A 12775-nucleotide genomic window follows, 5' to 3' on the forward strand; every position below is an offset into this window, starting at 1 on the left:
CAACAACAACAACAACAACAACAACAACAACAACAACAACAACAACAACAACAACAACAACAACAACAACAACAACAACAGTAGTAGTAGTAGTAGTAGTAGTAGTAGTAGTAATAATAATAATAATAATAATAATAATAATAATAATAATAATAATAATAATAATAATAATAATAATAATAATAATAATAATAATAATAATAATAATAATAATAATAATAATAATAATAATAATAATAATAATAATAATAATAATAATAATAATAATAATAATAATAATAATAATAATAATAATAATAATAATAATAATAATAATAATAATAATAATAATAATAATAATAATAATAATAATAATAATAATAATAATAATAATAATAATAATAATAATAATAATAATAATAATAATAATAATAATAATAATAATAATAATAATAATAATAATAATAATAATAATAATAATAATAATAATAATAATAATAATAATAATAATAATAATAATAATAATAATAATAATAATAATAATAATAATAATAATAATAATAATAATAATAATAATAATAATAATAATAATAATAATAATAATAATAATAATAATAATAATAATAATAATAATAATAATAATAATAATAATAATAATAATAATAATAATAATAATAATAATAATAATAATAATAATAATAATAATAATAATAATAATAATAATAATAATAATAATAATAATAATAATAATAATAATAATAATAATAATAATAATAATAATAATAATAATAATAATAATAATAATAATAATAATAATAATAATAATAATAATAATAATAATAATAATAATAATAATAATAATAATAATAATAATAATAATAATAATAATAATAATAATAATAATAATAATAATAATAATAATAATTTGTATTTAATTTGAACTTATCTGATCTGATCTGATCTAAATTTATTTTTTCTGATCTGATCTGATCTGGACTTATTTTTTCTGATATGATCTGATCTGAACTTATTTTTTCTGATCTGACCTGATCTGAACTTATTTTTCAAACAAGGCCTTAGTCCTTAGCAATTATATGTAACAGTAAAGTATTACAAAGTACTTTGTGTGTGTGTTTTTAATGTTGCTATCTTTTTGTCATATATAATTTCTTTTGTAACATGTTTTTCTCTATTAATTGATGATATTAACTTTGAATATTGATCTTATCTTAATCATGAAATTTAGTTTAGAATAAGTAAGCTTAATTATATAAGTAACAAGTCTAGGGAAAGTGAATTGATTTTCCCTAATTTTCAATTTAGTTTTATTTACTACGTATATGATTTATAATGTTAAGAGATAACTTTAGGTAACTTTATATATATATATATATATATATATATATATATATATATATATATATATATATATATATATATATATATATATATATAGTTTTACACAATTGATTTCATGATCAGTCTTACTCAACAAGTTGTTTCTTGAGAGATAGAATCCTTGATATTTTTTAGTTTAATAATGTGAGTTTTTGATCATGTGAACGCCTTAAGAGTGATTGAGAACGCTATCAGAAAGGAATTAAGGACAATCATCTCATCAAGATATGTTGCATATTTTGAATTGTATTGATTTTAATAGAACTTTGTCACTGGTGTTTTGACAATTTGTAGTTTCTATTGCTCATATCCAACATAATTAGTACAACGAGACAATATAAAAGATATGATATCTCCTCGGTGGACTATTATTAGTCTTGATTTGGATGCCTTTGCTTATGATAGTGACCTAGGTAATTTAAAGAGACCTCTCATTTCTTTGAAGATTAGTGCACTCCAAGCATGTAATCATTTTATTATAAAGGTTAGAAATATCAAGGTTATGTATTCTAGCTACGTGAAAAATTTGAAATATTCAAAATGGAGATATCTAAGCAAAATTTAAAGTTGCAAGCCAAAGTTTATTTGTTTTATGCTTTATAATCTTTTCAACCATATATTTTAAGTCAACTCTAAATTAAAAGTGTGTTTGCTACGTCCTTTATATTCTTTCCAATTATATATTTAAGTCAAACATGGTGCTTAAACAACGAATGTCATGCGAATGAATTACCAAAAAAAAAAAAATACCATTATCATATCCTTCTACCAAAGGCTCTCCAAACTACTAATTAAACTAATGCATGTTAACTTTAGGTTTCAAAGTCTAAGAGATTGTTCACATTTACTTAATTTCAGTTCAGTTCAACTTAGTTCAGTAGATGTGAACAAACCCTAATACTAGTTCATACAAACATTGTAGTTACAAACAATTAGCCTTTTAAAATTGGATCATTCCAGAATTTTGAGTGAGGAGAAGAGCTTAGGGTCATTAGATTTTTCATTAATAATTCAAATTCTTGGTTATTATTTTAAAGAATAAATTCACTATCTTTGAATCAAAATTACAATCTTCATTGTAAACTTTGATCACCAATTTTTTTGAACTTATACTACGAGTACTAGTTAAGTAGACGTTAACCCTGATATGTTAGTCATGTATGTTTAATGGTTAACCACACGCGTACCTTTCATAATTGTTTGAATTATTTCAAAGCGAGATCAAACATTCAAGAATTTATCGTCCATCCACCGCCGGAGTCCAACCAACCATAAGTCCACATACAAGTATACACAAGCAATCAAGCATATGAGCATCTAGTGCTTAGCTTGGCCACCAAACTAGTAATAGTGAAGAAGATCAAGATGGGACAAAAGACCTCTTGTCTGGTCATTTGGGCCCTTTTTTCACATTCTTTTTTCTCGAACGTGGTCACTCTTTTGATGGGTATAGTAGTTGCATGTACTCATTGGGTTTTGATTCTTTGGTCCCCAAATTTTGACATCTCTATCTCTCATTTTCATATCTTTCTCTTTGCACTAATAATATAGTAGAACTAAGTAATCTTCACTCGTTATTGAATTACTACGTAACAAATTGTAATTTGGTTTATGTGGAAAAAGTACATGGTGTGTTATTTGAAAGGTTGATAATAATAAAGTAATAAAAGTACAAAGTATATAAAAATCGAAGATTTTAAATTTACTACAATTGAAGATTTTAAATTTACTACTCAAAAACAAGATAAAGAAAAAATTATTATACTGTAATTTTCTTGCACCATACTTGGGCTTTGTTTGAGATTAATGAGACCAACGTCCTAATTGTCGTTTGTTTTACCGAGTGATAAATTGAAATGTTATTTGATTGATTGAAGCATAGGAATTTGCTGAGTATAATATATTTATTCAATAAGGTTTTGTTTTCTTCACCTTAATTCTGCGGAATTGAAACTATTTTTATTTATTAATCTGATCAAATTATTCTTACTAAACTTAAATTGTTTTTACAGAGCTTAAATTTATTTTTACTGAACTAAAATTATTTTTTACTTAATATTATTATTTTATGGGGAAGAGAACAAAGTCTAATTTCAATTACTCCGTATGTAAGTATAATTTTCCACAAAAAGTTTAGTTTCCTATGAACAACCAAAATCATGAGATGGACACTTTCCATTAAAAAATAAATTTCTACATGTACTTAAATAAATAAATTTAAGGATTTCGTAAATGGCAAAAGCTAATGAGACAGGGCCGACTAAGGGTCTGTGCAAACAGACCCTTAGCACAGGGCCCCGAAATTTTAAGGGTCCAATTTCGCTTGGAGCCCAGTTTTGTAAAAATAAAAAAAAAATAAAAAAAAAATAAAAAAGAAAGAAAAAAATCAGTTTGCAGCATGTATAGGAATACGTTTACAAATTAATTCTCCAAATCCATCTACTCCATAATTACCTACGTCAATTTGTAATTCCCATAAATAAACTTTGAATCTTAATAACTCTCCTTTATTAATCAGCCTTTAATTCTCACATTAATACCAAAAAAACATGAAGTTTCCTAGGAGTAAAATACTCCCACGGTTCACCTTCCTCTTTTAATGGTTATTATTTTTTTTTATTCAAATCCTCTTTCAATGGTTAGCTATGAAAATTATTTCCATGTACTTCATAATTAAATTAGTTATATGTTCTCGTCAAAAAAAAAAAAGTTATATGTTAAACAAATTTTTCCACACACCAAAAATTGAATTACTCATTGTTTACTCAGTAAAAGATCAAAACCCATTCAATGAATCAGTCATATTACTCATATATAAGGCACGTGTTATTTACTCTGTCTTTTTCCTAATACTTTGATTTGCTTTGAGCTTATTTTTACATTTTTAAGTAAAAAGTAAAAGAAATTGGTAACCTGTAATTGTGATAAGCGGCAATGAAGCTTTCAATATTTGGAAGGTGAACACTTGCTAATTAAACTAATAGCTTGTTTGTATCAATTTTTTTACAAGTTTTTTCTATCATTTTTTTACCTTCATTTATTAGTTTAATTAATAATTACATACGTTTGTAATTTGGTACGAGTATTAATCATATATCTAAATAAATTTTCATAGATGAGTTAAAAAAAAAATGGTATCTTTTTATTAGGGCCCAATTTTTAGGATTAGAACAGGGCCCCGAAAATGTTTGGAACGGCCATGATCGTTCATAAATTATACTCCGTAACTTCTTAATTATGAATTACATACTCCATATTGTTTGATGAAATTTCTTTCAATTGTTTGGTTTATAAAATACGAGTAAAATTTTCCCTAAAAAAAAAAACGAGTAAAATTTTACGTAAACATGTACTAATATAATTTACAAGCAATATCCCCCTTCCCCCACAAATGAAAAAATAAAAGTAATAATAAGACAACATTTTTTGTAATAATAGAATTATGGGTAATGCTATATGCAGCCCTTAGGGCTGCATATAAGCATTTAATATATTTCTTTTTTTAGTATTAAGTTGGGAATTTATCGACAATTCACGAGTAAATCGGTGTAATAAATGTTTATTTATTATCAACTCTTTCCATTTTTAGCTCCTTATATGCAGCCCTTAGGGCCGCATATATCTTTTTCCTAGAATTATTATGAGCAATAAAAAGTTCTACTTACCTTAACTCCAATACCCTATAAATCTATAATAATGTGATTACTAATGAAACTTAAATTTCCATAATATGTTGACTAATAAATTACATTTATTTTCTAAAAAAAGACTAGAAATTTCCACACCCACTTAAATTAAGTTAGAAACCGAATTAAGCAAAGCGAGGGACCACTAATACACACCACATTCATCAAATAGCAAGCCTTGCAATTGGTAGTATTGGGTAAGCATTCTTCGGTTGTTGTCAAGTACGGTTTGTGTTGTCCTTACTCTTTATGGTGGAGGGTGGTGGTCGGTGGTCCATTAATGATCAATCCCATGATTCTTACAATTTTTGACCCATGATTGATTTAATTTGGAAATTATTTCCTCATGTTCAAACTTAGGTCTTTACCTATTAATATAATTTATTATCAAAAATTACTAAAAAATAGTACTTGATGTTGTAGTATATTAATAGAGTAATTAGTTAATATACTACTTATCGAAACTGATCTTGCTCTTTTTTAGGGGTTGCTAAACGCAACTTAGGTTTACTTTATTTGTTTGTTCTAGTCTTGTTGTGAAAATTGCAATGACACTCATATGTATGTTTCCATTATTCATATGCATGCTAACATCTCTAACGTGTAACTAAACAAGAAAATCTTATGTAATTGAAGTAGAAAAATGAATGAAAAATGGAAAAAACATTATGAAATGGATGGATTAATGTAATTAGGTCATATGAAAAGAATACTTTCATGTAGAGTACATTGTATTGAAAGTTAAAAAGAATGATGATATAGATGAAAATCATTATAGGTTAATGAGAATATTATCTTCAAAATTGACTTATTAATTAATCATCAACTAATAACTTTATAAGCTAGTTCACAATACATCAACAACTCTTATATAAATGTATAATCGGTGAATACAAATGGTTTTTCACGTTCTTTTTATTTGCAATTAAGATGATGTGTGTGGCATTTTCAAAGCTTTATCATCAACATTCAATGATTCGACACAAAAAGTCACACCTCCCACTCAAAGAGAGCAACAACCTGAATGAAAGGTCAAAGAATCAAAGATTAAATTTTATGCATAAAAAAAAAAAGTCACAATTTGATCGTAGTATGTACGATGTCCGGACACCTAGTTAGTTACCTCATGTCTAAACAAATAAAACGGACGAGGTATCTTAATGGATAAAAAAAAAAAGGACAACGGTCTTTTTAAGGTGGACTATTATATATATATATCCAAGAATGAAAATTAATTTTTAAATAAAATATGATATTGCTTTTTAAACCTTTTTTTTTTTTTAAAAGAAAGAATTGCTTTTTAAACTTAACATTTCATAAAATTCCCATAAAAATATTCCATTTTAACAGCACTATTTTTGAAATAATTTTTTTTTTTTATTATTATTTTTTTTTTTATTTGGCATAAGGTTAGAATATGGATAGTCAACAAGAAAGTACTTAGGCTCAATTTTACACCTTATAAGATAATTAAATTACTTATAGAGTTATAGTTATCTTAAAACGATTATTATATATTTAGCACATTAAATTCGAATTATACTCAAATTACATGATATAATCTTGATTAAATGTGATAATGACTTGCCAAGTTATGCTCATGACTTGCAAAGTTATGCTCAATTGAAGCATAGAAGCAATGATAATAGATTAATAGGTTATCGAGCAAATGGGAACATTGACATTTTAATAAATTGTAATCAATATATAATTAATATATAGTTGATGATGATTATGGTAATAATGTAAACTACTTGATCATAAAATTGATATAAATTGAACAAGTATAACCTTCGATTGGCCTAAAGATCAAAGGCGATCCAAATGACCCATTTACATAATTTAAATGTATTGAAAAGTGATAGTCATGAATAATAGTAATATTGAAGAGGATCCCTAGTCAAAGCAATTGTTGGACTATAATGAACAACCCTAATTAACAAATAAATTATTATAAAATCATGATCCATATAATCAAGGTCTATTATGTTGGAAATGCCAAATGCATGATAATCGAGATTTGAATCTTTAACAGTATATGTGCAAGATCTTTGCAAATAACTAGGCAAATCATATTATTTTAAATCAAATTAATTAGTAAAACAAAAAGACCAAACAAAACCCAAAGAATAAGAAAGTTTTAGTAATTAGTGAAATCAACTGCAAAGGAATAAGAATAATGATGATATAGTTGGAAGAAGGTGAAGATCCCTTGAAATACTACAAAATCCAATTGTTCCCTAAACCCCATTTAACTTTAACTTTAATTTTAATTATTTTTTAACCCTTTGAAATAATAAAATTTACTGAGCTACCCACATGACTCTACTATACATACATACACACTTATAGAATATAGTACTCATAATATAATCTTAGTTAGCTTTAATATTATAATATAATCATAATTAATTATCTTAGTTAGCTTTAATTTGTGTTTAACAATATAATGTTAAACTATTCTGACAGGAATAACGGTTGTCAGTTCCAAACCATAAGGAAGAGGGGGGAGTTGGTGGAAGTAGTGAAAAAGATAAGAAAATAGAATGAATTAATTGAAGAAATAATAATAAGGGCAAATTTTTTTTTTTAAAAAAAACATGGATGAACGAACCCTCGAGAATAAAGGCGTGGTGATTGTGGGGGGGTCCTTAGATTGAGATAGATAGATCACATAGATGTATGACTCCTCCCCACATGCTCCCTCTTGTCGCTTTCTTTTGGAGTTTTCAATGGTTCTTTCTTGATGCATTTTATGCTTATGGCTTATGCTATTGCTCTGTTTCTTTTAAATAGCCAATCTTATAAAACTGATCTGACTTGAGTTTAAATTGTTTTTGAAATTGATCATAACTTAAAATGGATTATCATTTGTAGTAGAACCTTGGCTTGTTGGCAATTTTGGCATCATTAATGACACGTGTTGCATCTATACGTAAATTGTCATTGATCGTGTTATTACACCCAAGCTACCATTAATGTTAGTCATTGAAGACTAATTTTGCCTATATGATGTGTATGATTTACTTCAACAATTCATAGTACTTAATTTATGCTATCATATTATCACTTTTTTAATTACATGACATAATCTAATTCTAATATCTAGATATGTTAGACCTAGCTACATAATCACTATATTAGCCTGATCCACAAGGCCTGACTTGACCCGAAAATTCCATTATTACACCTAACTTGACTTGAAAATCGCAACAAGGACCTCCCCGTTTTGATCAACATAATAGTGACGATTGAGCTGATTATACCAATAATCAATGCACACTTTGGAGACCAGGGATATTAAACAAGTAAATTAAAATTGAAAGAGTATACACGGATATAATGCCATTTTGTACAATTAAAAAGTTGGATGGTTGTTAGACATTGGTTAAAACTTTAAAATGATTTCCAATAATGATTTAATGGTTGGTAGTTCATCTAGTGTACTAGTTTGTAGTATAGTCGTCGATCATCCGCCATGAAAGCTATCTCACGACTTCGCAAGTATGTGTCACTTTATTCATATACTCAATTACTCAAGTATATGCCTTAGATTCTTATATTTCTTTTCTTTATTTATTATATATATAAGTGAGATTATCATCTCAACTTTATACAAGCTTTAATGTGTGTAGTTTGTTAAAACTTTCACATGCATGAATATTATGATAATATATACAAGTACAAGCTTCAATGTATTGTATGTGTAGCTTTTTAAATGAAATATTGCAAGATTCACATGCATGTATATTATGATAATATATAAGATTTCACTTAATAAAATACTTTATGCGTTATTAAATTATATTATCTAAGATATAAAATACAAATGTTGTCGTACCGAAAATTGTTGATGGATCAACTCTATGATGACGATCAAAATTAAACTTTGAAATACAAAATTGAACTAAAGGTATATATGTAAACCTTAAACTTTAGATCTTTTGCTAATACTCCCCCTTCTCATTATATGGTGTTTATTTCTATTTTCATGGTCAAATTATAAAAACTTTGACCCAACATTACTCTCATAAATTTATTAAATAAAACATAGGACATATTCGGCAGAATATAGTTGTGGTATGTAATATCTATTAGTTGTGCAAATAACTTTAAGCTATCTGTGACCTATTAGTTATGGAGATGGATAATCAAAGTATAGGTGTTCGATAAGTAGTTGTTGGCTAGCTGTTATATGTAAAAAATATTCCCCCCCCCTAAAATTCCCCTAAAAGTATAAATTAAAATTTCAACAGCTACCATTGATTTTCAAAAGCTACCTCAACCATTACGTTTTCATTTGTCAAATGCTCAAAGTTTTATTAAGTAATGATTTGACCAAGTCAAACCACTAAAAGCTACCAAAAAACTAGTGCCAAATACACCCATAGTCAAATATTGTTTTATATTCTCTCAATGTGTAGTTTACAGTATCAATTTTTTTACAGTATTATCTAATAATTATTGAAGAAGTGTAAAGAGATCAATAGAAGTTTGTCGGCAAAAAAAAAAAAAAAAAACCGTTATTAATTAAGATCTGGTTTATCATAAGAACACATTGTTTAGCGTTATGTAGCTAGTTGCTAGCTGTTGGCTTGTTTGATGAGATTGTTTTATTTTTTATTTATATTTATTTATTGTTGTTGTTGGGTTCACTGTTTGACTTTTTAATACTTTTTCACTTATAAGCAACTTATGTACCTTAAACCAAAAGCTACTCTGATCCAATCATGCAGTTTTTTCATTTTGACTTAAAAGATCGCTGTAAAGGCACATTTATCAAATAAATTTTGTAAAAGTTTAATTAAATGAATAAGCCAAAAACCAATTTAAAATCAAGTGAAAAGTCATTTAACAAACAAGGTCTAAATCTAAATTTACATCATAAGATTCACTTGTGTAGGAAGGTTAACTAGGGTAATCAACTTTTCATTTGGTAGAATGTGGAATTTAATCATATACGAGTATATATTTTTAGTTTTTTTTACCAATGAAACAAACTTATTTAATATTCACTTCCTTGCAAATTCAATTTCACATGTTATCTATGTATCAACCAAACAAACACTTTATATGTAATGGACGACATTTTGCATAAAAGTTGGAGGTCAATGATTTAAGGCTATCAATAACTACTGAAGTAACTTGGTATGAGAGAACAACCACATCACCACCAAAAGACAAGTCATTTACTATATCTTACGTGAGAATTATAATGCGCCGAATTATTTGTACGACTTCGTATTTAATAACTCAATATAGATGATAGCTTTAATACTGTATCTTATCCGATCCAACAATATATTCTTCTTCATTTGTAATTGTGAACTTATTTGGGAGTCTTCAGGACAATTAGCAAAAATAGTCATCAAATATTCCATTTTATTTTATTTTATTTTACATTTTTTTTATTGTAACAGCTAGAAAAGTAGAAAAGGAGATCAATTTCCATGTTATGTTTGTTAATTGTTATTAGCAAGTTGTAACATGCATATATGATACAATGATACATTACAATTTCATTTTTTTTGTTTGTGTGATATTCCTATAATTCCTCTAAATGAGAAAATAAATAACAATATAAATAAATAAATAAATTTGCTTATCAATCAATTAGTTGCATAAAGGAGGTTAGAATGTAAAAACAAGTCCTTTATTTATTTATGTTACATTTTACTGATAGGAGAAATAATGCGAATTTGTTTATCTATAAGAGTCATAAACACGATCGCGTAATTGAGACAAAAAGGTACAAAGTAAAAAAAAAAAAGAGAGAGAGAAATTTAATTAGACTTCGCACCAAATCAAATAAATGAAAGAATTTCATGGACCATTTTTAACTAATAAATTAAAATTTTACAAAATAAATAAAGTACATGATTATAAAAAGGGTAGTGTTATATGCAGCCAAGGGCTGCGTATAAGCATTTAATATACCTTCTTTTTTAGTATTAGTTGAAAATTTATCGATAATTTACGAGTAAATCGGTGTAATAAATGTTAATCTAATGTTTATTCTTTCCACTTTTAGTTTCTTATATGTATCCCTTGAAACTGCATATAGCCTTTTCCGTCCTTATAAAATTCCCGAACATACAATGATATATATAGGGTAAAAGGAGGTGTGTTTAATTAAAATAAAAAATTCCCCATGAATATATGATAATGCAGCAGCGCCGTGTCGAGCCCCTATTTTAAGTAGGAATGGGTGGGTGATCCCCAAATATATGCAATCATGATAATAAACCACTAAATATATACATATATACCTAAGCTAGCTAACTTGGCCTAGTACTATTTTTCCTTTTAATTTACCAATAATTGATTAGTGGTCTAGTGGAGTTGCAGCTATACAAAGCTATTTATTTGCATTGGCTAAATTACGTTGTTGGACCTCTTGTCTTCTTGCTAGTACATTTTATTGGATGGTTTTGTATTGTGTAATGTGTATCAAGTTTCAAGCCCTCTCTTTTAATTTATCTTCACTGCTACTCCAAGTTGCTAACTATTAACATTTAACTATTTAAGTATCCATTACTACTAAAAAAAATTCTAATATTTCCCAAAAAAAAAAAAAAAAAAGATGATTTATAATCCAAAATTTCAAGATCGAGTAATGATAAGTAAGGCGGTATATAATTGAAAGTGAAAAAAGAATATAAGAAATTAAAGATAGCTACTACGAGTGAATAGTAAATTATTGGATGGATATGATGGAGAAAAGTAATTTTATTTTTTTGATGGAAGAAGATTACTGAAAAGCAATTGAGGTTATGGATTAGGAGAAATAAAAACGTGATTTTAAGTTAGTCATTGATAATTAATTTTAAAATGAAGTGGAATACAAATTAAACAAGGAAAAACCAACTTGAAAAGCAAACTAATTTAAGGGATAGAGATAGTATTTTATGACACCAACACAAGTTCAACCAATAAATTTTTCCAACTTTTCTAACAATGTACTTTGTAAGAGTAAAGTTTATATAGAAATTAGCCATAAAGGCAAAATATCGTATGATACAATTTCATATGAACTTATTATGAGATCATGCACGATGATTTTTTAAAATAAGTCTTTATATCTGTTTAATTGCACTATTATAATTAAGTCAATATGATTTATGGTACGGTGTGATGAGTCTAACCTACTCACAAGCTATCCGACTCTATTAATAAAAATGATTCAGAACTTAAATGAATTGAGAAAGTATAAAGCTCATGATTAAGCTTAAAATATATGGATTACATAACTAGACAATACAATTTATAAAGTCGTCCATTAAAATTCTTTATAATTAACAAAATTTAGAAATTTGAATATGATCATTCATAAGACAAACTTCCGAAGCATAGCTTGTGACTTAGGCTCCACTTGGTTCATCTGATTATGTCTGAAATAATTTATTTATTTATTTATTTATTTATTTTTTTAAGAATGTCTGAAATAATTTTATCTAAACTTATTTTATTTTATAAGTAATTATTACATGTACGTGCTTAATTTATTTAACTTGATTTATTAGATTTTTTTTTTATTATTTTTAACTTAGCTTATTTCTTTTGAATTTTCTAAAATATCGAGTAAGATGGAACAAAAAACAAGCTAAGTAATGAGTCAAGTCAAGCCAAGCTATGAAAAAAAAAGAGAAATTGTTTGCATGGAGAGACAAAAGTAACTAATGTGATATATATAAAAAAAATTATAACCTCCT

This window comes from Chenopodium album, chromosome 6, assembly GCF_948465745.1.
Source record: "Chenopodium album chromosome 6, dcCheAlbu1.1, whole genome shotgun sequence".
Taxonomy (NCBI): Eukaryota; Viridiplantae; Streptophyta; class Magnoliopsida; order Caryophyllales; family Amaranthaceae; genus Chenopodium; species Chenopodium album.